This window comes from Lonchura striata, chromosome 7 (assembly GCF_050655825.1).
Source record: "Lonchura striata isolate lonStrDom1 chromosome 7, ASM5065582v1, whole genome shotgun sequence".
Taxonomy (NCBI): domain Eukaryota; kingdom Metazoa; phylum Chordata; class Aves; order Passeriformes; family Estrildidae; genus Lonchura; species Lonchura striata.
In genome coordinates, this window is record NC_140709.1 from 4,556,961 (window position 1) to 4,583,787 (window position 26,827).

The window sequence follows — 26,827 nt, forward strand, 5'->3', positions numbered from 1 at the left end:
CCTAGTCTGAATGCACAATTTACTCAACCTTTTGTGCCCTGTGAGGATGCTGCCCGCAGGTACCCACATGGAGGGGCTGCTGGTGAGGCAAGGCTCGGGACAAAAATAATGGCTTGCTTTGTAGAGCCAGGATTGTCCCATAGCCAGCAGGTTTTCTTTAGCTGGGACTCAGGTACCCGCACCACCACTGTGATGAAAGATTAAACTCTGAACACAAAAGAACTCTCCTGCAAACCCAGGAGCATTTGCTCTGTTTCTAATTTTTCTGTAGCAGAAAATCCTTTAAGGCTCTGTCCTACAGGTGTTGGCACCCTTTGGGGTGAAATGTTACAATCCTTTCTGTTCCCATTTAAGAGCTGGTGGCACTTTGGTTACAAGCTGGAGTTCACCACAACCATCCTGGCTTCTCCCAGAGATAAACTTTAAATTTTAACACTGTTTTCTAAAGGTTCTCATTGAAGTTCAAGTTTTGCACTTTTTGTACTTTGCACGCACAGAAAGAATCACCACTGTAGAACAGAGAAAAATTTTGTTGAAATAAGACTCAGAGAGCATCCAGTGAAGAAAAGGCTACACTGGTAAGTGATGTCCTGACACACGCTCAGCAGATGCCTTTTCCAGAGGAATCTGGTCAATATTAGGATGAGTTAAGAGGATACTTAGAGAAAGCAATAGGTGTTTTCAAAATGGATGGACCATTAGCAGCAGATAATTGAATACCTGTGGTTAAGAAGTGCCATTGAGTTCAACAGGAGCTGCACATACATCTGAGGCCAACACAGGCTTTCGACAGAGCCCAGATAAGGTGATGGAGAAGCAGAACATTTCTGAACAACACGGGGGAAAAAAGCTTTAAGTTACAATAAAAACTGGGGGGAAAAAAGCAAACAAACAAACCACAAACTGAAGCTAAAATATTTTCAGCGTGGCCAAACTTTTTCCAAAATGAAAAGCTTGGGTGACAATTTGTGGTTCAGTATCTTTGGTGCTGTTTTGTAAATAGAGTCTCCCTTCAAGTCTGGTCTAGGGAAAAACAAAGTACTGGAATGTCTCACCTGCTGTAGCCCTCTGTCTTCTACCATTTATGATTAGGAAAGTTGTATGAGTTCTATATTTATGAGTATATATAAGTATATATATATTTATGAGTATATCTTCTATATTTATATAGAACTCATAGAGAGTTGGGATTCAAATTCAGTGTTCCTTGGGTCACTGAATTTTGCTCCTGTCCAAAGAACAAGAAAACTCCTACTACATCAAGATATTCCTGCTTGCTTGAGAGCTTTGATGTCCTCCAGACCAATAAATGGGTTTTGTCAAGGGTTTTATACAATTTAAAAATCTCCCATAGAGAGATGACAGAATTCTCATGACAATTTAAATAAAGGGTTTTTTGGAACACACACCTCTGGCAGACACAGGTGGGTTCCGTTTCAGCTCTTTGCAAACCCAGCAAGTGCTGCAGGTCCTCTTCTGCTGCCTTGGCATCATCTTCTGGCCTGTGAGCAACCTCCAGATCTGGTCTCCAAGACACCAATGATGCACCCAGCACAGTGCTGCATCCCAGGCACCACAGCACTGAAATGAGCTTCTCACTGACTTACAGCAAAGCAGTCGGTCTGGTGGGGACGTGGTTGTGCCTGTAGGGTGATAGCAATGGATACAGTCAAAAAGATTTCACAGATTTCCTCCGTGCTGTGAGCCCTGACTTCCCTGATTAGGAGGTCCCAGAGCTGACCTGAGCCATTTGGCTGTTTCTCTCTGACCTTACACCATATCTGTTACCTCTTTTACATTGCTAAACACACATCTTCTCATCTAACTGTTTTATTTTGGCTTCAGCTGCCATGCATTTGATTATCTCCCATCTTAACTGTATATTCCAGATATTCCTGTTGCTTTTTCTTTGGCATTAATTATGCCCTGTTTTCATCTTTAATTTGGATTCTGGCTGTACATTTGCAAAGTAGATTTGCTAGGAATGCATGCAGCATCATTTGTCAGCAGCTGCTCTCCAAAACTGCCTCCTGAAGAAGCTCCTGTTCCAGACAAAAAACAGTCTGCAAAGTTCAAAGGGGCTGCACAGAACTTACAAGACTTTCTCCTAATTAAAAATTTAATATTGGTATTAAGCATTTGAAACAGGAGGTGGATTTATTCAGTCCCAATATTATTTTCCTGTATATTTTGTCAATCTGCAAAGGTATTTCTTTGCTGCTTCCCAATACTTCTCATGTAATCCTATAAATCTGTTGATTACAGTTGTAAAATACAGATTAGCTCTCAATTTTCTTGAAGACAGTGTTAGGACTCAATCTATAACACTCTTTCCAATACATTTGAAAAAGACAGAAGTGAGGATTTCAGAGTCATAAAGCACACTAATGTCTGTGTTATGTGATACTTTACAGACATTTTTCCCAAAATAAAAATGGCTAATTTAATCAAACCTTGGCTTTTGAATCTCCAGTCACTGATAGATGGATATTTCCCTGATATAAAATGACATTATTCAACTGGCATCAATACAGGAAAAACAAAAAAGCTTTCTATCTCCTAGATAGAAATAGGTTGTACTTGACCCATGTTGGGTTAAATAACTACTTTGAGAGCTCAAATAATCATAGATTCACTCATAGATTTTCAGTCAGTTTTTCTGATGCATCAGAAACCTGACTTTCTTTGCCAATCCCACAGGTTATGCATGTGGGCCAGAAGCACAGACTATGTGACATAAACAACCCCAGCAATCTTAAACACAAATATTTTGAGGCAATTCCAGGATGATATATTGGTCTCCCAAAGGTGGTTTACAGTCATAGTTTTGTTTACAGACTATTCTTTTGTAATAGCTAAATATTTTTCTGGTACTGAAAATGGAAGATGTTATATTTATCACTTGAGAGATGTGGAATATAAAATTGCAATCTGCATTATTCAGCTTTGTGTGAGGTCTATCAGCACCAAAAATTCTCTTTAGCCTGAAAATTATGTGTAGAAGGCTCCATTTGTATCAGGAATTAATTAGAGAATGAAGAACTTGACCACTTGAAAATAATTTGTATCTCTCCCCCAGCCTCTACTTAGTCTTAGTCTTTTCCTAAAAAATAATTAGCTATTGTGAAAAATGTCCACAGAAGTTCTGCACACTGCGAGGAAGAGGAAAAAATAAATCACAGATTTTTATCCTTGCAGCTGACAAGGAAGAAATGACTGTGAGCTGCTATGTTTTGCAGATTTGGGAATACCTTGTGCAAGGGGAATGGTGCTAGTGCTGCTGCTGGTCCTTTTGGGAGGAGTGACCTTTGCAAAGAGCAGCAGCACCCACAAAGAGTAATTTAGAAAGACAGAGGAGGAATGCACAGAGTCCATAAACACCTGGAACCAGTTGTTTAGAAAGCAGCCCATAAATATGAAAACTCAGCTCACGGAGCACTGGCAGCTCTCTGCCAGCCAGTGTCACCAGGAGCTGTGCCCTTCCACTACAGAGCATAGATATTTTTTTTATATATTTATATACATTTTTTTTTCCAGTCCATCAGAATTTGTGCTTGTGCTCTGTGAATCCATCAGGCAGCTCTGAAGGCATAACAATAACTGGTCAAGGACAGAGCACACCATGTCTTTTCACAAGGGGCAAAGGCAATCAAGAGATTTCACACATATTTGTGCTGCCTGAGAAACATCCTTAATGTGTGGGGACACAGACAAGGGTAAGAGCAAGAAAGATAAATTATCTTGCTCCTAGCTACAGTCAGCCTGTGGATAGAAGCAGATTGACACAGTTGAGTACAAGCACCACGAGCCAGAGACTGTAAATACCTGTTAGAGTGCAAGCTGAGCTGAGCAAGGAAAAATGTCTGTCTCCTTCCTCCCAACCCTTCTGCTCGTCTTTATCTGTCTCTTCTGGTAATTTTATCAACCTTCTCAGAGAGCAGAGAGGGGATGAAAAGGGTAAGTGGCATTTCTAACCCCAGCGCTGGATATTAAGGGTGAGGTATTTAAATCTGCAAGATAGATTTAAGAGTCATCAGCCTTCGGAGACAAACTCTCAGATTAGCAGCTAAAAACTCTTCAGGATTTACATCTAAAGCAACCCAGACAAAGCCTCTCAGTAATCCCATTTTTGCACATTTGCAAAAATGGATTGAGGAGGCTGAGAAACATTCAGACCTCAGAAGCCTCATAGCTTAAATGGCTACTGCTGCAGACTTTGGCTAATTACACTGCCAGGTGTGGATCCTACAGAAAGATTTAGGTCTGAGAAGAAAAACACGAGAAAATTATGAAAATTCCTTTGGAATATTCCTATTTTCCCTCCTCCTAAGTCCTTCTGTTTCTGCATATGTTGTGAAACTGCTTCTGTTTGGTGATGGCTGAGGCTTGTACAGAGAATGCGACACACTGGGACAACATCTCACTGGATTCGTGTCTGGCACTGCACCATCACTCTTGAGCAGATTGAGATAGCAGGGATTGACCAGATACAGCCAAGAAAATAAGGGATAACCTCTGGGTTTCCTGGTGCCCTTAGCACTCGAGTGTAGCAAAGCCTGTATTTTGGACCTGCCCAAGGACAAAGCTCACTGAGCTGCTTTCACAGGATAGTCCCAGCAGATCACCCCTTATGGAGCACAGAGAGCTTTGGGATTGCCTCATGGAAACCCACAACTAGCAAAAGGTCACTAAGCTGACAGTGCTGCTCTGCCCAGGACCTGGTTTTCCTCATCACTCAAACTGCAGAATGGGATTCTCTTTCACCCTGTTCCAAAGGGTGTGTGCAGGTTTCCCTTCATGGGAGGTCAAGGGACAGAGAGCAGCTGAGTGTCTAAACCTTGTCCTGTTATTTACAAGGCACAAGTAGGGCATGGCAGCCTGGAAATATTTCCATTAATTGCTAGGTTAATTGGAGATATGCTCAGCTATGGCCATGCCTAACCTAATGAGGGCCTGCATCCTGGAACATCCCAGAGACTCATTCAACAGAACCTGTGCTCCACAAGTGTCGGAATCTTTGGTATTGATAATTCTGAGTTTGTAGAAAGTCTCTGTCTTTCTGCCCCACTGCCAAAGCAGAAGCCATAATTGGTCTGTGCTGGTTTCAAGGTTGTTTATTCTGTTTATCTCTAACATGTTCTGCTGCCCTGCCCAGCTCTGTCCTGCAGGGCAGCGTGTGGGGCTCTGCCCTCAGTGGGATGTGACAAACATTAAATACCAGAAACTCCCTGGGCTGGATTTACAAGAACGTGCCAATATCTGTCACCTACGTTGGACAGTGTGTCCCCAGCCTGAACCAACAGAAAAATGCCAACACCAGAGTGAAACATGGAGGGCATGAAGAAGGAGAAAAAGGACAAGGCACACCCAATTTCCTCCATCTTGTCCCCTTTGGACCCCTAATCTGGAATCCTAAAATTTTACTTTTGCACCCTTGCCACACTTAATCATTACTCATATCAAACACTCATAGCTTGTAATTCATCCTGTAAGATTGAAAACTCTTTTCCATGGACAGAGATCACAGACTCTGTCCAGGGGGGCTCTGTCCAGGGGGGTTCCTGACCCCTGCCAGGGTCCCAGACCTTCCAGGGCAGCCAGAGGGAAGCCCTGGGTTCCCACATGCAAGCAGATGTGGCCACAGCTCACTGCAAACGTGTGTAATGGACAGGAAAAGTGGGAGTCTTGCTGGTCATTTTGTCTGCTGACATTCCTGCACTGGGAAAGACAAGGGAGAGCTCTTTGTACTGAGGAACTGATATCCTGAACTCCACGAGCAGCACGGTGTTCATCTGGACACACGGCCATATGGCAGGTCATGCGTGCCAGGCAAAGCTCCCAGGAGAGCAGCTTCCACCTTCAGAATATGACTGCTAATCACTGTCCTCCAGATTGCACCAGGCAAGGCACAGAGCACCCCATCAGACTCACTGAGAGGTTTATAAAAGAACTAATATGTTATGTACGTAAGAAATTCAGTGCAATATTGAAATATGAATAAAATAGAATACATTGGAATATTATCAATGTATCCTGAAATGAAGCAGCAATACAGTTTGATAGTATCCAATTGAATATTCTTGGTTTGTTTCACTTCAATGTCTGAAGTTTTTTCTTTGATTTGGAACTCATTTCAAGTACAAAGAATTTACCACAAAACAGGGAAAAAGTTGCTTGTCGGTCAAAGGCAAACACTTTGCATTTAACATGGAAACACAGCTCCTCACAACAGTGTAAATCCCTGATCAAAAGATTAATTTTTTTTTTTCTTAATCAAATATTAGTGATTACTGTAAGGATCACTGCAGACACCAGCTCCATGAGCACTGGAGGAGCCTACTGAACTCAGGATCTAAGCAGACATGCTAATAACCCTAATTAGACTAGAGTTTACTGAATATTAAGATTGCTGAATATTAAATAGGAGGCTTGTAAATTCCAACACAGCTGATCATTGTCTGGATGAGCCAGTGAATAAAATCATCCCTGAAGTGCTGAAATTCATGTACTGTTGAATCGCATTTTTCATCTCTGACTGAAGAGCAGAATGACTCTGTGTTTTCTTAGTTTTTATCTCCATGGAGAGCTAAAGACAGCTACTGTCATCTTGTATGCCAGGTCTGTCACTCTTGGGACATCTTGCAGTGGGAGCCTAAGAGTATTCAATTTTTAAGTGAAGTCTTCTCTAATGCAAGGTACAAGCTGTGAAAAGAAATCTTACCAATAGAGGAAATAAGAAATTAATTGCTCAAGTTGCAAATCAGAGGAAAAGGCAAAATTATCTTCTGTTTAATTTTCAGAGAGAAGGAAAACAGAAGAAAAATCACAACCAAATACAACATTTAATCACTAAAACCACAATTAAATCAAAACATCAGAAATAATGTCTGCTTGCTGTAATTAAAACTCAAGGCACAGGAGTGGATGCCTTAAGGCAGCTCTCATTGCCTGCCAGAATCCATATGTTTGCTTAGGTACCAGGTTGAGAGCTGCTTAAGAAATGCTGACAGACATATTCAGTTGATACATTAGTAAATTAAGTGTAAAACAGTAACAAAAACATTTTACATGTGAAAACAAATAAGTTAATGACATATATATATATATATATATATATATATATATATATATATATATATATACATACGCTTTTCATGATTACAGTGAAGTGTGGCCTGGAGTCAGGCCCATAAATAAGATAAAAGGGAAGCTGTGCTGTAACTGAAAACTCCTCATCCCACTCTTCCTCTCCTTTTGTTCACCTCGTTTTGTTCGAACATTCATCGTGAGGCTTTGAGTGAACAATTGCATCAACCTGGGTCTAACTGACCAACAACAGGAGCCCTCAGGAATTTCCTCATTTCCCAAGGACTCAGCACAGCTGGAGAAAGATCCTCAGACACCTTTTGTTTGGGTGATGTCCCAAAAAACCTCTGCATTACCCAAACCCGACACAGAACGAGTTTGGTGGTACTGAGTGAGCTCATAAACAAAAGTGTTGGACCAGTGAGAACTTTAATTTTTGTGCCAGAGGAAGTGTGTCAAAACCAATGCCTTTTCTATTAAAAATTAATTGTCTCAAGCAGCATATGACACTAAAACTTAAATTTGCATTGCATTCTTTTAAGGTGCTGAACTGTATGGCTTTAATCCCCAGAGGCATTAGTGCAGGTACTTAAAGTTTGTACATGTGTAGTCTTATTGATGTAAGCACTTGGTTAAAAAGGGCCAGATTACAAAGCTCCTTTGAGGATCTAGCCCCAGCAGTGAAAAGAAACAGTTTAGGCCAGAGACATCAGAGTGGGCTAGAGCCCACATTTGTTATTTGCATTTGGAATGAAAGCATTTTAAGAATTTAATCACTTTTGAAAAGCATTGTGCAGAGACGATCCCCAGTCATTTTGAGGAACTAAGTCCTCTTAAATTCTAATTCTTACCCTTCTGCTTATTCACAAAATAGCTTTAAGGAATATCTTGCCGTGCCTCAGCTTTTCCATCCCTACAATACGTACCTCAAAGGGCCATTGTGCCTGTCATTAAATAATGCTGGTAAAGCACTCTGAATATCTGCACTGGTATATATATATTCCACAAGAAATTACTACTGTAGCATTAGTACCATATGAAGTTTGATATAAATCCATGAACTATACCATTGGTTACAATTCTTTATACATCATCTCCAGCATAAAGATATTAAGTGAAAGAAATAGTTGACTACTTTAGAACATGGTTCTCTAAAACCTTTATTCTTACCGCTATATTATATTCAAATGTCAGAATAGATCCAAACCCCTATTTTTATTTTAAGCTTGGCTGATTTATTGATGGCTGTGCTTAATTTTTAAAACATTTTCTCCTTTAGAAATTAGTCTTCTGTCAACCTCTCTAATGTACACAATCTGGAGTCACAGCATTCATCTTAAGCAGCTTAGCATTAATGTTTAATTCTGCAGTCCTTACCCTGGCTGTGCAGAGCAGTTTGATAGTTTATGTCTTTTGCAATCAGTAGTTAACATATATTGCTCTATTCTCCACTGTACTGATAGAAAGTTGCTGTTCTCTCACACTCTATTTTTCTTGTTTTTTTCCCCCCTTAATTTCTACCTGGTTTAAGACACTTGATTTCTCATTAACAAGTAATTTTGAGAGCCAGCAATTGAAATGCTGAGGGACACAAGATCCTCACTGAGTGCTGGAGTTCTCAAGATGCTTTTGAATCAGGTGGTCTGGGCACCTGTGGGTCATGGAATGGTTTGGGTTAGGAAGGATCTTAAAACCAGTTCCAAACCCTGCTGTGGGCAGGGACACCTTGCACTAGACCAGGTTGCTCCAAACCTCATCTAATCTGGCCTTGGGGTGTCCCTTGGGCACCAAGGGCTTTAGCCACCCCAGCCTTATTATTGTGGACAGAATGCTTTGTGGTGCCACAGAACAGACCCTCACAGAAGGACTGCTCTTGTTGAAACTAGCAGAAACGATGCATAAAGCCTCTCTCACACTTCATGTAGGACAGAATAAACCATGGGGTGCCTTATGCATTGATACATAGTCCCCAGGGGAATTTAGGCTGGCTTAAGCACACCGCTTTTCTTAATTTTTCATATTTCTGCCTACAGCTATACATGTTAAACACCTACACTTCTTATACACCCCAGGCTTTGCTCTCTGCTAGAATCCACACTCAAGCAGTCCACTTTCCACACGAGAGATTTAAGGCTGCTACTCTGAAGTACATGGAGATTGGGTAGGTGAGTGTATGCTTAACATTAGGCCATGCTTATCTTCTATTAAACCTAACAGGACTCGGTGCTTGTTTAATGTTAATTATACCCTTATGTGGTTTATAGATTGGGGGCTGGATTACTTATTTGATTACAATTAGGCCTGTGATTGCATGTTCACTGAGCTGAGAGCATTCAGCAACCAGCCTGAGTGCTTGTCTACTCCCCCCTGCCCTCCTTTGGAGTTACAGACTTCACTCCACTGGCAGTGCTGAGAGGTTTCTCTTATCCTCATGGTAATGATGGGTTAAAAAATAAAAATACCATTACTCCTTTTCTCAGGGCCTTGTGATAGTGAACAGATAGAGTTGTCTCAATGAGAGGACGAGCAAACCATCTCCAAAACACAAACCTCTTACATCTTTGGTACATGAATATACACATGCATTACTCCCATCCAGAGAAGCAGTAAACAAGATGAACTCTTCTAACCTCAGTCAAAGCTGTCAAACTGAAAACCAGAGAACAAATGCTCTGGTGAAAAGGAAGAGGTAGAGCAACCTTTAGCAGAGCCACAAAATCTCACACCTTCCGCTGTGAAAAGCAAAAACTCAAGAGAAGAAACTCCCATTCTGCTGAACACTAACAGGCTTAAAGCTCAGTGTGACTGCAGCAATTTAACTCTTTCTTGCAGAGTCAAAACCCACCGTCAGCTGGAAACAATATTAATTATAGAGGCTAAAATTTCCCAATTCATTTTGTGCATGGTAATGCTTACAAAGTTTTTAAAATAGTTAATTTCCTCATGCAAACTGTCTTCTCTAGACAAACACATGAAAAAAAATCTGATATCTTCAATCATAATGGTTTTGTGGTTAAGGTAACAGATTGGGAGTCACTCCCAAGGTCTGTGTCCTTTTCGTGTCTTATCTTTGAGAGACAGATTGTGAACCAGTTATTCTCATTGATGAGTAGCACTTGCACTGGTTGCCCCATACAAAATAATGATACAGCTCATGCAGGCACTCATCCATCACTGCAAAAAAGACATTCTCAATGTAACCTTTAGGTTGAAAGAGATGTTCAGGGAAGTCACCATCTCCTCCTGCATTTAGCAAAAAGGTCTCCCTGCAGCTGGCATGTCAAAGGATCTGCAATATAAATAATGACAGCCTCAAGAGTAGCCAGAAGATATCTTTCTAGAATATTTAAGTAAAGGCTATTGCAGGCAAACTATTAAAATATTAAAATATTTTCCACTGTAAGATTATTGTAATCCTCATCCCTACATCTCAATTATATTGGAGGACTTTTCTAACCTAAACTTTTCTATGATTTTCTTTGAGGCTTCAAGGACAAATTTGAGGCTAAAGTATAAAAGAAAAGGAATAGTTAAATACTGATTCATACACAAAAACTTAGCTGTTTTTTTTTTTTTTCCATAAATGGCAATCATTCAAACTATCAATCATCTGGAGAGGAAGAATCAGCAGGCAATCTAATTCAAGGAATTAGATTGTAATGTCTGATGTAGATCTACCAGTTAATTTAAATAATGAGTCACCTGGTAGGCAATCAAATCTAGGTCAGGACATTTAGCAGGCTGAAAATAATGAGTCTAACAGCAACAGAGCTAACAAAACAATCCAGATAATAATGACAGCACAGAATGACAGTCCCAACGTAATCAGACAGTGTGCACAAACTGTAAATAGACAGAGCAAAGAGAATGAACTTTTGTAGGGAGGCAAAACATATTCTCCAATGAAACTATTATAGAAGAATTATGTTTGGTTAAAAGGAAGCATAGTGACAAATCACAGTGAGGATATGCAATATTTATGTGCTCTGACTGCATCTACGGTATCAGTGAAAGCCTTCTTTCCCAGGTTTTTTCATTTGTTTTGCTTCGTATGAAAAGCAAACACTGTAAAATTTGATTGTTGTTGGATTTAGGAAGTGAGGCCCTCCATTTTTCTATTGTCTTTTCTTGATTTTTCCTTGAAATCATTTCTGATCTTGATTTTAGAAATTGCTTCTTGGTTCAAGAAAATAAGACTGGGGGAGAAATAAAGTAAATGTTCAAAAGCAGCTCCCCCTGCAGTTCCCTCTGCCCCAGTGTCCACATGAAATTAGGATATTGGAGACACAGGTAGCAGGGACAGGGAATTTCACACCAGCATCTTCCACAATCTGTTCTTCACTTAACAGATGTCTTGGAGCCCTGCTCCTTGTGCTCCCCGAGCAGCCCAGGGGCTGTCACCACACACAGACATTTCTGCTCCTGAAAAGCACCAGCAGGAGATGTGCTTGAGTGGGAAACACTAGATGTCAGCAGCCCTCTCCAAAGGGTGCTGCCCATTCAAGAAGAGTTTCTAGTTTATCCATCTGCTCTTCTCTGGATGCACAGTTCCCAAATTATGGGATTTTTATGTCCACAGTGTCCTGATATTGTGTCCAGCTGCCACAAAGGGTTTTCTTGTGTATGATTTCAGCCTTGTTCATTCACACAAGCAGAGGGTAATGTGTTCTGTTGGTGCATCAGGAAGTTGAGGTCTGAAAATTTTCTTTTGTACAACCCGCAGTGCAAAGCACATCAGTGATTCTGCCAGGGAGGTCAGACCTTCTTTCCCCAGTGCCCTGCTCTACAAATTTAAGAATTATAGAATCATTAAGATTGGAAAAGTCCTCTAAGATCATCAAGTTCCCATTAACCCAGTGCTGCCAAGCCCACCTCTAACCCACATTCCCAAGTGCCTGATAATGCACCTTTTTTAAATCCCTCCAGGGATGGTGATCCCTCAAGCAGTGCCCTGGGCAGCCTGTTCCAAAGCCTGGCCTATGTTTTAGTTTGGAGGGGGTTTTGTGGCTCTTTTGGGTTCTTTTTGTATTAAGATTAGCTCTGTGTTACCAATGACACTACCACGTTTTTCAGACAAAATGTGGAATGGCGACAGATTTACCTATTGAGATGAATTTTATAATCCATTACCCATATGATGCTCCAGGCAACTGGAGCTCTGCTGGCTTGTCACTAATGCCGGGCTGTTGGGTTTATTCAGCTTCAACTAATCGGGGAGCATATAGGAGATGACTATCAAATAAATATCCTTCAACTTCAGCATCTCATTATGCCTTCAAACCTGGCATCTCATTATGTCTTAAAATGAATGATGGCACTACTTACCATAACTCCAGGTAGCTAGCTAATGCTGAACAGCCAATTTTTTCCCCTTTGTGAGCCGATTATTTAGTTTATAATTACAATTTCAGTTTTGAAAGCATTGTTGTGTTCCATTGACAGATTTTAAAAAGTGTAGGGCTTTGTAGTTCAGCTTTATGTTTTCCAAGTATGTCATGGACTCCTTCAAGAGAATCTGTGGGAGCTCTTGTGATTCCTTACATCATGACATTTTTCTTTGAGAAGTCAAAAGGGGATGATCAGACTTTATTCTTACCTACATCAGTGAGAATTATCTCTGCCTATCAACTGGACCTACTGTGGTGATAAGGCAGTATCTGGTAGCTACTTGTAAAAACTTCATCAAGCTTCAGAAATGAAAAGAGTCTAAACTGGGGTTTATTGAAATGCAGAAATTTCATCTTCTAAGATAATTTAGTAATTTCTTTTAGGACTTCTATGCTCTGCTGCAACCCAAGTGGTGCAAGGAAGAAGAGATTGCAGATAAGTTCATCTTCCCTATTCTGCTGCACTGTGTGTAGACTATTAACATTAATCAAAGTCAGATGTCTGTTTTGATGTTCTTATTATTTAATTTTAGGTTAATTTGGTTTATGTCTTCTCAAGGGTAACAAGAACTCCCTAATACATCAGAGAAGGGTTGTTCAATGCACAAAGATGTTGTGGAGTGTTTTGAGGTCCACTTCAATGAAGGGAGCCTTGCATAATGAGAAGTAATAACCAAAAACTAGCCTGAGGATTTTAGAACACAGAAGAAAGCACCAACCTGTACAGGCAAGATGGAAATCACAACCTTATCCTTAATTCACTTATTTAATTTATATCATTTGTTTCACAAATTTTGGACCTGTCACATCTGGAAACTCTTCCACAACTGGAGAGTAGCACCTTTAAGCTATAAGTACTAAAAACATTTGGCTAGCAGGGCCTGCTAAAGCACTAATCCCAGAAATAGCAATTTTCCTCTTTTTACACATACTTTACAGTTTTTTAGAAGCCTGAAATAGTAATGCTATATGTAATTCTCTTTCTAGCCAAGCCTACTTAAAATGCTCGCACAGAAGTAATAAGTGCAATATTTTTTCTAATCAGGTCCCCTTGGAATGAAATCATGGAAAAACTGTTCCTGCCAGCTCATGCTGATTACCTGTGTGTCTCATTACTCTAAACCCTATCTGACAGCCACACAGTCATAACTGTCTTTCAACAAGAGCTACCACTGAGTCTTTTAAAATAATTTCATTTCAATTTTAGCTAGTTCTAGCTTAAACAGCACATTTAATTGCCTAATAAGCAGTTCATAAGAAGAACATTATTTCAAAGTAAAATGTTGGACCTACCCGGTCTTTGACAGTGAGGGAAATTAGAGATGCCTTTTAAGTCCTCCAGTGCAAGTTATTCTGCAGCAGAGGAATCAGCAACCTGGAAACTCATTAGAATACTGATTGCACTTTCAAAGTATGCAGAGAATTAAAAAATAATAATAATAAAAATTACTGTAAATATTAAGCAATTACTGAATGCAGAAGGTAGAATATTTTAACTGTTTCAGAAGTAGCAGCAGGCTCCAAAGTAATAAGAATCCCAGCAGGTTTGGTTTGTCTATAGGGAAAACTTCCCACCCCACTGGAAACTGCTGCTATTTTATTCCACATAAAATATCTGAATAAATGTATAATGTATCATGTGCAGGGACTAATTTGGCCTGAAATAAAGACAACAGAACTCAGTCCATATGTTTTTCCTTTTAGCCCCATTATCAGTGCCTAATAAACTCCCAGTTCCAGAATTCTGTGTTATCTTGAGGAGTCCCAGAGATGACAGACTGGACTGAGCTGTTTAAAATCCCTGAGTTAAAGAGGGAAATTCCCTAAGGTTTTACAGCAGGTGGACTTCAGCCATCCCTGTTGGAATATCTCACCTCACCTGCTTTGTCCCCACGTGTCCTTGGGTCTGTGCATATGGATTGGATCCTCTTGGTCACTTGTAAGACCCATGTCTGGCAGGGAAAATCCAGGCTGCAGAGGAAAACAGGCAGGGCAGAGGGCAGGAGGACCAGAGTCCTTCAACGTGGAGCTGGGACACAACTGGAAAATCTTCTGGATTCATCACATCCAAACAAAGCATGTCCACAAGTCCTAATTCAACAGGTGAGCAAGTCCCTCCCCTTCTGGATTTTTGTCATGTTGAGTCCTCAAATAATTCAATATTGAGTTCCAAAGCCTAAGGCAGAGATAATGGCTAAAAAACCAGCCCTTTGTTTGTCCATTTTGGATGGCAGAGCTGTTGATTTTTCTAGACAATGTGTTTTCCTGCCAGTGTGAATATTTCTAAGATGTATAAAAAATATCTGGCAAGTTCCTGAGCAATGAAAAGTGGCTGACAGACACAGTAAACTACCAACATGGGCATTTATTTGACATCCAGAAATGTTTTCTGTATCTGAAAGACAGTAAAGCCAGTTACTACAGGAAATACCCTATAGAATGGCAATAAAATCAATTAAGATTTGTAATGGAAATGCTTTTCTATTGGAAAAATATTCAGTTCTGGAAATTGATGCATTTTGTCATGTCTTGACTCTGATTAAACTGTACAAACGAAAAAGAAGACAAATAATTAAACCCTAGAGATATTCATGAGGCCAAATGCTCTGTCATATATCTGTTCACTGTTTTGAACTACTTTTTCTAATTTTATGAGAACATTACAAATTGGATAACCAAGAAAAAAAATTCTAAAATTTCTATGCTCTACTTTTATCTGAATAAAATGGGATATTTCTGGCCTCATTTTAAATGAAATATTGTATTATTAAGTTGCAGCAAATTTTTCATCAGATCACTTTCAAGAAAAAAAAACTCAAGAAACTCTAGCTGTAAAGAACAAAGTAAAATAAAATTGCATAGCAATATTTGGGAAATATTAGTAAATACAAGAAGTACTGCTGAAGAAAAATCAATTTTCTTCACCCATCAACTCAAAATAGAATTGCCTGGTTTTACTCACAGAAAATGAGGAAATAATTTCGTCCATGAACATCAAAAAACTGATAAACTAGAAGTGTAAACTATAAAGTCATAAATCAAATACAAAACAAATTTCAGAAATGATCAAACAATAACTCATTTTCTGCTATAGATTCCTCTATATGTCTGCCTGTGAAATACTCTTTTAACCTGCCTTTTCCCATGTTTTTTGAAAGTATGGTATATTCAGCTCCTCAACAAATTCTTATTAGTGAAAGCATTAATCATTGATTAATTGTAATTACCTAGCCTGTGGAAAATTTGGGAATGGAATTAGGCTGTGACTACAAGTCAAAGAAAGTTTGCCTTTCCTATTGATTTAAACATTTTTGAGACAGATGTCCAATATGGTTTGCTTGGCATTTTCTTTTTTTTTTTTTTTTATGCTTGGTCAATGTGCTGAACAATAATTGAACTCATTCTCTACACAAATTTTTGTATCCCAAATAAGTTACCTTGTAATCATCAATTTTCCTAATGATAGAGGACAGCACATATATTGCTTTTCCAATAAACTTGCACAAATGTACAAACCAAGATATTTTTGAACATCTATAATTTTTGTTGTTGAATTGAATGATCCCGACAACATTAAAAAATATTTAATACCTGCACTACACATTTTGATACCTTCTTTAAAGACATTTAAGCTTTTTTAGTGTCACAATCCAGTGCTCTTTCCTTTATTTATGCTTGGAAAGGCAGAGCTTCAAGAGGGTTTCAGCGCTGGGATGGGGCACTGCCTGCGTCTGACACTGGATTTTCTTCAGTCTATCAGGAATGTGAAGATCAAGGGTTTAATTCTTCCTTCATTGGAGTTATTTTCTTTTTTTTCTTTCCCTTCTTTTCTTTTTTTTTTAATATCACCTTTAATGTTGATGACTTCAACTATTAAGAAAATATTCATTTTATCACTGATTCTTTTTGAAACTGGATAAGGATCCTTTCAGAACTAATCAACCCAATCATGGTAAAATTTTGCCAAAAAATAGATTTTTTTAAAAAAACCTCTGAATGACAGCCCAGAGAACCTTCCCTGACAGATCATAATGTCATAACCTAACAATATTTATTTTTATAGCAAATAAATATTTCATGAACATTTAAAGTTACTACAGTTTTTTTTCATGGGTTTCTGAACAGCCACACATTATCACTTCCAGTGGTAGATTATTTCACTTTCCTAAAATCTGTTTTTCTAAACTTAAGTCTGAATAATAACACCCTTATTTTCTTGTCCGTTCAGCTTTCAAATATAAAGTTAATGACATTTTATTATTCACGCAGTTTGAATCTCTTGTGAAATACTTGCTTTTAAAAAAAATGTCTGAGAATATTCCCAAATGGGAGGGGGGAAAAAAGCATATTTGTTTAGAACGGAGCCACTTCATTTTAAATTCAATGCCAAAATGCTTCCACAGTTCCCACCATGACCTCCCATAACATGAGTCATCAGAGATAACTATGTCTATTATTATGCTGCAGAAAGGTAGGAGGTTTTGCTTTTTCAACCACTTTTAGCTAACTTTTCCCCCATTTCCAGTGCGGGCTAAGGTAATAATTTATTGCGTGGCAGAAAATTACAAGACTTCCATGGTGACTCATCTATGCTGCTTGGGTTTTACATGAAAGCAGCTGTGTAGCACAAGTTTTTCCCCCATTTTTAACCTGACTTATTCTTAGGTTGAAGATTTGGATGCTTTTTGCGTTAACAAGGTGGGTAACAAAGTGAGGAGGTTTTGACGTTACAAGTTTTCGGCTCTTCAGTTCTGAGCTGCTGGGGGAAGGGCAGAGAGACAAACCTGACCAACTTCCCTGTGGGTCTCAGATTCAGTCAAAGAGAGAAACGGGAGTTTCTATCCAGGCAGAAGCCTGGGAAAGAGTTGGAAAATGATGTAAATAATTCTTTATCTCTCTTGTTATTCACATTGTTTATAGTTAAGTTCTATCACTGTGTGTTAAGCACACTGCACCAGTGGTGTGGGTTGTTTTCACTTCAGGACCAATAAAGTTCGTCCTCATGAAGCTCTGTATAAAAGAGAGGGGTATTTTGAATAAACCAGGGTTTTACTCTCAGCAGCCTTCTAATCAGATTCTCTTCATTCCCATCCTGCCTCGACAGCAACACTTCCCTAACTCTCCTTCATCCCAGCTTCTCCAGAAATGTTTGCTGGCCACCAGCTCAACTCCTAGTCACATTCCTCACACCAAAGCACCAGCATTTGCAGCAAAACCACAGACTGCACGTTTTTCCTTCTCTTTCATCTGTCTTTTTTCATAGAAGTGAAACAATTAAACCCATTAATGAGTTTGCAAAGTCCTCCTGATACTCATGGAATTCTCCAATCCATAAGGAAGGTGTTGGATGCAGGCCATAGGCCAGATTTCATCAAGCCTTGCAGGTCATTATATGGGAAGAAGGAGTCCTGTAATGAGCATCACATCAATAAATAAAAATGTGCTGTCTTTCTGAGAATTCTTTCCTAGAAAGAAGCATAGTAATAATGAGTATATTCTTACTTACAGAGTTCACAAACTAAAGCAATGATTCAAAGCAAAAACTTCAGAAGAGGATGGATACAGAGTATCAGAAGTCAAGACTTAGTGTATAATTATAAAGGACAATATCAGCAAAACATTGCATTGGTGTCTCTACATTTGGTTGTGCTATAATTAATCCAGCCCAAATCCTTTTGTAAAAGAAATAAAGTAGTAAGATAATTTTAATGAGTTTTAAATTGATGTTATACTTTGCATTCCCTCTAAATCTAAATATTGGTAATAATTTCTCCACCGAAATATTTTCTTCTATTATAATTTCAATAACTACAGCGCATGCAAGCCAAGATATGAGTTAGTGAAAGAAAAGAAACATTGGATAATACATAATTAACCTTAGGCCATATTTTAATCTTAATTTCTAAAGGTTTCCTTTTCTGTACAGTTTATTCATTTTGCATTTCCTGCTTGCAACAAGCAAATTCAGCAAACATTATTTATCAGAGTTCCTTTGTAGGCAAACAACAGCCTGGGTTTCCTGATGTGTTGTGGAGGACAAACCAAGGAGGCAGATTCCACAAAAATAAATGGTTGATGCCCAAGTTAGTGATGTATTTCTTTAAACATAGTAGAAATAGCCTTAAAAGCTGCAAGGACACATAATAAAGTGTCCCAAGAGGAGACTAACTCATGCTCTGACCTTTTATACCTGTTTGGTTATAGTAGGTATTAAATTACCCAATTAAAAGAAAAAAACGAGAGAGAGAGAAGAAAATGTGTATAAATCCATAGTAATATCATCTTGATGCCTCTGATTCTTGAACAGCCTTATTCAGAGACTACAATGAGGCTCTCAAAAGCAAAAATTCCAAGTGCCACAATATTTCTGAGAAAATATTCTGAATGGAATTAAACTTTTTTAATCAACAACTCTTTTTATGAAACTGCCATTTTTTTCCTGTTATATAATACCTGGGTTTTCCTGCTCACTTCTTACTTTCTTGTTTTCATATAAGAAATATGTCCTGGTTTGAAAGGAGGAGGAGATACCTTACATCAAAGAGTAAACAGCACATTTCTATCTCAGTAAACGAGGTCATTTTGCTATTTCACCATTCTGCTTTATTCTTTCTTTCCCTGGATACTGAACTCTGAAACTAAATTATCCCTACTTCCTTTTCTGAGGAACTGAAAAGGCATATTTTGTGGACATCATAATTTGCAACCAGCACAAGGGTTTAAATTTTGTAGCCCATAGGTAAATGTAGCATATTCTTTAGTTAAAATAACTTATTCTTCTTTCTCTAGCATTCTAATGTGTTATTTAATTGTATTGTACATTCAATTTATTAGCTGGATGAAAGTTGCAAAGCCCTATCAGCAATTTTTAAAAATATTCTTTTTTTCATACGATACTCAAAGAAATATTTTCATACTAAGAACAATATTTTCAAAAATATCTACTTATTTTTGTTTTATTTGATCACTGTATGTTTGCTAAACTTGCTGGATAGATCTGTGGAGGGCGTTCATTGCTCTTATTTAAAACTGGAGGTGTTCATCACTTTTCAGATTCCAAGTTCCTCTTTTCTTGGCATCACTGATGTCAGCCTGAGTTCTGTTGTGTCAGTGGTACCACGCTCAAGTCTATAAATTCATGTGACATTGCAAATTCTAAATTTCATCAATGTCATCAATCATAAACTAATTTCTTTCAAGGATTTCTTATCCAACGAGAATCTGTTGCAAAAGAAACAAAAAATCATCTTTGTTACATCCAAGACTGATGCTAGTCCACACCAAGTGGGATTCTTTACTTGAGTAAGAATTAATTGCGCCACTATAAAAAGTTGGAAGGGTGGCAGTCATATTTGTTACCATGTTACAATTACTTTTATAACTGAGAAAACATTGTTCAGTTTTATTTTCAAAATAAATTATTGTCTTTTTTCCAAACTTCCATCATTAATCTTTGTAAAGAATGGCTGAGGACTGAACAGAATTATGATCCCCTTCTGTCAGGAAGAGAAAGATTAGAATTACAATACTCTTCTGTCAGGAGAGAAAGATTAGATTGCACTTCATATTTTATGTGAAGAAAATTGTGGCTACTTTGGCCATAAATATAGCCTCTAAGAAGAAAAAAAAATACTGGATTTGGATTGCCAGTGCAATGCTATTATGCCAGAGTAATATAATATCCCCACAGATATGATAGGTGCTTTCAGAAAAGTCCAGCTATGTAACATGATACACTACACTGCAGATGAAACCTTCTCTTAATATATAACCTGCATAACAATTTCAGTGTAATAAACGGTGGGTGGATTTCTTGTTATTGATTTTACCATCCCAGGCAGTTGGAGGTCATCATGCATTTACACAGGAAATATTACAAATTCCAGTGGTCATGAGTTCGTTACCTCAGCCTATTTTTCTGGGTTGTTTTCATATAGTTGGTACAGCAGTAAACACAGGGAATAATAATCCTTACTGCTTAGCAATTTCTTTTATTGTCCTTTGTATTATATACAATCTTTTGGTGGGAAAGCCCTTAAGACAAACAAAATCAATAGGACACTATGAAACTGTAATAGCAGTCTACAAAAATCACTCTAAGAACCATCAGATATAATAGAAAGTGATTAAACCTCCAAAGGGCTTTTCTTTCTAGGGAAAAAAGAAGCTAATAATTATAAAAAAGGTAAAAAGATTACTTAGTATGTTATTTAGTAGGTTGTGTTATGTTCTAACAGAGGCTGAGGGAAGGAAGGTCCTACTGTAATTCTGAACATAAAAGCAGAGGAAAAGCTCAGCTTTCAAAGGAGGACTTGCTTCCCAAAGGACTCATGGAAGACTTCCTGAGTGTCCAAACTCTCCAAAAGAGAAAATGATATAAAATGGGAAATTACTGGAATGTTGACGAGTTTATTTCTCCAGCTAGCTTGAGATCACTAAGTGTTAAATTTCCAAAGCAATTCCTGTGGTACTGAGTTGCATCAGGGCTGTTCAGAGAATTAGCAGGTGAAACAGCTCCTTCATCCATCCACCAGTGCTTCTCTATTTATCTCCTGGAAGGAAATCCCAGAGGGAAGTGCTTTAGGCTTTTGCACAACTCTTTTTGCAGGTCTTTGGTATCAGCCTGCACACTCTATCACAGTTTGGGAGTTTTATTTCTGCAGGGTTCCTTCCTGATTTGGCCTGTCCTGATGAGTGGATGACTCATAAAAGATCTAACACCAAGAGCACCACAAAGTTATTCTCATTTAATTTCTATTCAATGATATTCTTAAAACCTTTCAAGAAGTTTGAGAGGTGATGATAGTGTAGGTCCTGATCCAAACTTACCTACAGTCAATAAGAACTTAGACTTTGACTTATTTAATCCTGATTGAGCTAGATAATAAAGCCAGTGCTGAATTTTAAGTGTACAAATAGTTCTATATTATGCATACAAATCCCTCTCCAGATTAGGCTAAATGTTAATCAGCAAAACACTGATAGAACTCCCCCAATAAGCTTCCTTTTCACAACTAAGAAATTCACAATGGAGAGACTTGGAATGACTACTTCAAAATTATATCCAAAGGTAAGTGAAAGCTTCCATGACCTACTGGACTGGACACTGGGATATTCCCAGTCAATTATTGTACTTCCACAGGCTCTCCCTCACATGGTTAACTTGGTTTAATCTCATGGAAGTGTTTTGAATCACTGTCTAAATAGCTGTCTTTCCTGTACAGCTTGCTTAGACTCTAGCTTTGGGTAGCTAAAATACCTCAGAGAATACGAAATACATGGTGAACCATGTATTCATGGTGAACAAATGTGATTAAATACATGGTGAACTGTGTGGGGAATAAATGATTTGTCAAATCCCACACTCTTGCAAATTTATTGACCTGGATGGAATAAAGACCAATGTGCTCTATTTGAGTCTGCATTAATACTCAAATAATTTTTGTACCTGTACAGTGACAGTGGAAACAAGTTTTTGGCAATGTAAGTTTATTTTGCTAAATATCTAAACCCACCCAGACCAAGAGCTGAACTGACTCGTAGCAGTTGCAACACCAAGAACATGAATATTTTATTTTCCTTCACATCCCAGCCACAGGAGCACCAATCAGCCCATATATTCATCAGAGTGTTTTAGTGTACCTTTTAAATTGTCATCATTCTCTCTGCTCCATTAATAGAACTATCTGCATGAAGGAAAGAACAAATTGTCTTCTAACTGGTCTATTACAAGGTACATTAATGAAGAGAGGGGAACTTTATTAGTGCGTTAATGGTGTACCTGTTCACTTCACATTGTCTTGGGTGTTATTGTTGTAAGGGGCTGCTTGACAGGCATCAAAGTGCTGCCAGGTACAACAAACAATGCATTAGAAAGCAACTTTTATGCTTGTACAGTTCTTTTTTCCTTGTAAAACAGGTATTTTCCAAGCAACATTTACCACCAGTCATTTGATGGCCACTGATATTTGGCCATCTTAAATGTAATTGCCAAGCCAGGCGCTTCAAGTTTCACATCCCTGTAAAGTGACTTTTCTTTTTTTTTTTTTTAACAAAAAAACAGTTATAAAATAAATTCTGAGGAGCAGAGCATTAACTTAATGTTTTATCACATTAACTAAACTATATCCTGTAAAAAAACTGCACTATAAAACACTGCATTAAAGTTAATGCAAGACTGAATATTATGCATGGGCATATCTACTACAATTTAGATCCTCACTAGGACTAAACTTCCATGGATACCCTTGAGAATTTGGCTTGACTAAACATAGGGAAATTAAACCTTGTATTAAGGAGGAAAATGACCTTCCAGCACATAAGTTTTTTGTCTTTTTTTATAATCTTTTGTTTTTTAAGGCTGGCCATCATCGTTGAGTATTGGAAATGAAAATAAATTAAAATGCCTTTTTTCCTTGTCACAGTTGTTATCCACAGATCAGCAAAGGGTAAGGGCCACCATGGGATGGGCTGGGTGTAAAAGTCATGTACAGAATACAAAAATGTATTAATTTCATACTGATTTCTCATGCTGTCCTAAAGCATCATCATGGCGTCTTTTGTTTAAATAATTTTTAGCCATTTCCTGACAAGATCAGCAAATTGTTTGTGCTTCAATAAACTATTACAGAGCAGGCAAATATTATAAACCCAGAGTATTTACTTTGCAAATATAAAGATAAATTTGTTGTTGCTCATATGACTCAGTTCTGTAAATTCATTGCTATAAATGTATATCTAAATTATACATATAAATATATGCTATATATTGGAGAAGGTTGTAGTCCTTTCATAAACAATTCAAAATAATGGGAATTAAAGTCAAAATCTGAAAATAAACTGATACTAAAGAGAAATATTTTAAGGAGATGAGAGAGAGAGAGAAGTACCAATCTGATATTCACATTTCATATTTGTGGAATTTATATGATTAAAAGCAACAATGACTTTTAAATGACTAAAGTTCCCTTTTTCACTGACAAAGCAAGCTGAATAATTTTTTTTTTGTTTTGTTTTGTTTTGTTTGTTTTTTTTTGTTGGAAGATGCATGCTTGTTTTTTGTTTGTTTGTTTATTTTCTCAGGGGCTTTTATCATAAATCACCACATTAAATTCTAAATTCTTTGTCCTTGTCTTCCTTTCTGGAAGAAACACAGAAAGACTCTTCTACTGAAAAGTAAGGTAAAAAATACTTTTGAGAGAATATGTCTTGCTCTTTTCTCTGTTTTAAAACAAATAATTGCAAATGGGGGGCAGGAATATCTGGAATCACCTTGTACCAGTGACCAGTGAGGTTGTGATATTGTAAATATCACAATTGTGCATGTATAATGCACACATATAGATAATGGGTTGTAAATATTTACAAGTGTGCATGGAACAGATATCTTTGATATGACCTAATTTCACTCCATATTCACAATCTGTTTGCTCATAATCATTTACCAATTCGTGAGGTTTTTTAACAGAAAGTTTTGTCAGAAAGGTTTGAAGAAAGCTTAATCTGGTAAAAGGCTTTAAACATCTCAGAAGTAAAATGAGGCTGAAGTTAGCATTAATGTTTATATGCATGAAAATCATTATTGTCTGAGCATTTTATACTGCTTTTTCTTCCAAGTTGATAACATAGGCTGACGTACGATGATACATTTTTTATTAAGTGTTTGATTGCTCAGTTTGATTTCCTGGAGGCTTTATGTCTAATTTATGGAGGAGGGAGGAGATCAGCTTCAACTTTGTGCAGAAAAGTGTAAGTAACACATCCTATGGAGACCTGTTATGGTGTGACATGATTATATGGGGCCGATCTTCATGAGGCTGTAGAAATAATTTCAGTTCCTGAAAAGTGGCAGAGCATATCAGATTGTGAGGCATATATAAAAATGAATGCAAACTTTATGCAAAATCCTCAACATTTAAGAAGTAGGGAAGAAGACACAATGCCATCAGATTTTAATGTTGACTTTGCAGCATCTACATTGCAAAGACTAAAATATCTCCTAGCTGCAATTATGTAATTTTCATTCCAGATTTCAGCACTATTGTAGAGATGTTTTCCAGTCTAGACAGAGGACTATTAACTACTCCAATTTTACAACAGGTGAAAGTGACCCAAACTAACCCTTTTCTGGTGGTAAATTTAATTTCTTTTTTTTTTAATACACCTTCCCAAGGTTTATAGAGATATAATTTCATTTAAATATTGAATCACATATTTTGCACTCCACTAGAATGTACACTGTGGTAGGATGAATACAATTCAGGTATTGCTTAATATCATATAAATATTTATATGCAAAAAATATTAGGATGGAGTGCATAGCTGCCAGTGAAATATTCCTGAAGAAGTTATGAAAAATATCTTTTTCAAGAAAACAGCAGTATCAAACCTTTGAGTCCTTTGATTAAATCTTGACTAATTATCATGTAATCATGATATTCACTATCAGAAATGCAGCAAAATCTTCCACTCAGTTTATTTTGTATCATTCACAGCTTGGGTAAAACCCAGTTTACCAACTTTGAGCACATACACTGGGAGGAGATTCAGGTACCTGTAGTGTCATTTCTCATTTTCATTATCATTTTTTCTATCATATATGCTTGTTTTATAGGTATATTTCTGTTGCTGTTAGAGGTGATTAGAGTGTCAGAGTGAAATGTACATTTCAAGTACACAATTAAGAAAAAATTAATGTGATACAAAAGTAAGCATGTATGTACTGTGGTAGAAAACCTTTATGGGATTTTGAGTTGGAAAAGCTTGCATGGAAAGTGGCCAAAAATGGAGGCAAATTACATCAACATAGATTTATCTCTGTGCTTAGTTCAATGTTTTGTAATCCTGATACAAATACACAGTTTATTTTAAACCACAAAGCGCAGCAAACATGATCAGATAGAAAGACTCAACCAATTTCTTTCAGTTATTAGGCCTCTGGCATTCATAAATCACCAGAAAGGCTGACCAGATATTCTGAAGCCCATCCAATTTATCATAGCACTTATATGTTACACTTTCTAAACTTGCTTGTTCATTCTGATCATTATAATAATTTGAAAAGCCAAAATAAATCATAGAATACCAGGTTGGAAGAGACCTCAAGGATCATCTAGTCCGACCTTTCTTGGCAAAGACATGTCCTAGAAATGGCCCAGCATTCTGTCCAGACAACAAAGTGTCCAGCTTTGGTGAATATTGGCTATGACTATTCCAATATTTATATTGATTCATCCAGGACAGTATTTCTTGCCATTAGAAGCGTTGTTTAATGTTTAATTTCTTTTCTGCTTAAGTTTAGGTGCCAGCCCATGGAGCTGTCTGTGCATGACATTAAACGTGCTCACTTTACTCTGAGTTTAAGCACTTAAATAATGCACTTAAATGCCTTCTGCCTCAATATCAGCCATTTTTAGAGGATTAATTGTAGCTGGCTCTGCTGTCACCTGCAGCTTCTGACCCCAACCCACCTGTTCCAGCCATATCCACCCCCACCAGGTCGTGTTCCCCTTTGCACTGTAAAAATGTGCACACTCATCAAAAATGCATTTCATTACTTTCAGCATCTTCCAATTAACAGGCTGAGTTTGAGATGCACTTGTAAAACCGAAGCTCTGTTTTGCAGAACAGAAAAATATCTGGAAAAAAGTCTTAAACATGATTTTCTCAATCAGACAAAATTTGTGCCTTTCATGGAATCCACTGGTTTGTTGTGCTTCACAAGAAGAGCAAAGCCCCTTCCCAGAGTTTAATGGGTGGCATGTGCCTCCAGCTATGCAGCAGAATAATGGTGCTCCAAATGGTTTTTTTCCTAATTATACAGCTGTTTAGAAAATATATAACATTTATGGAGATGTGCCTTATCAAAAGTTAGAAGTGGTGCCTCTTGGCAGGCCAACACACACTCAGATGTCACATCAACCTACACTCATCTAAACTCTGCCAGAAACAGCAGAAGAAAAGGGGAAAACTTTGCTATTTACCAAAGAGTAAAGTTCATTTAAATAATATTCCTTATTCTCACTGCTGCCTGTTCTCCTTCCTGAGCTCCACAATTCTTGTTTATTTTTGCACCGTTCCTCTGGGACTCACAGAGCTAAATGCTCTTCATAAGATTCCTCAGAGAATTTTCTCATCTCAAGTGCTAAGGAAAAGGTCTGTCCCATGAGTCTGGCACTGAATTGGTGTTGCCCTTTCTCTGCTTCCCCTGACTGAGCTCTTGAGTCAACAAAGTCACTACCATCTCTTTGCATTAAAGACTCCTCCAAATTTTTTTTCCACACTTGACTATCACTCCTGTCATTAAAATTTTCCAGATGAATGCCCCGCATGCATCCAGTAATGTTTCCAAGAGC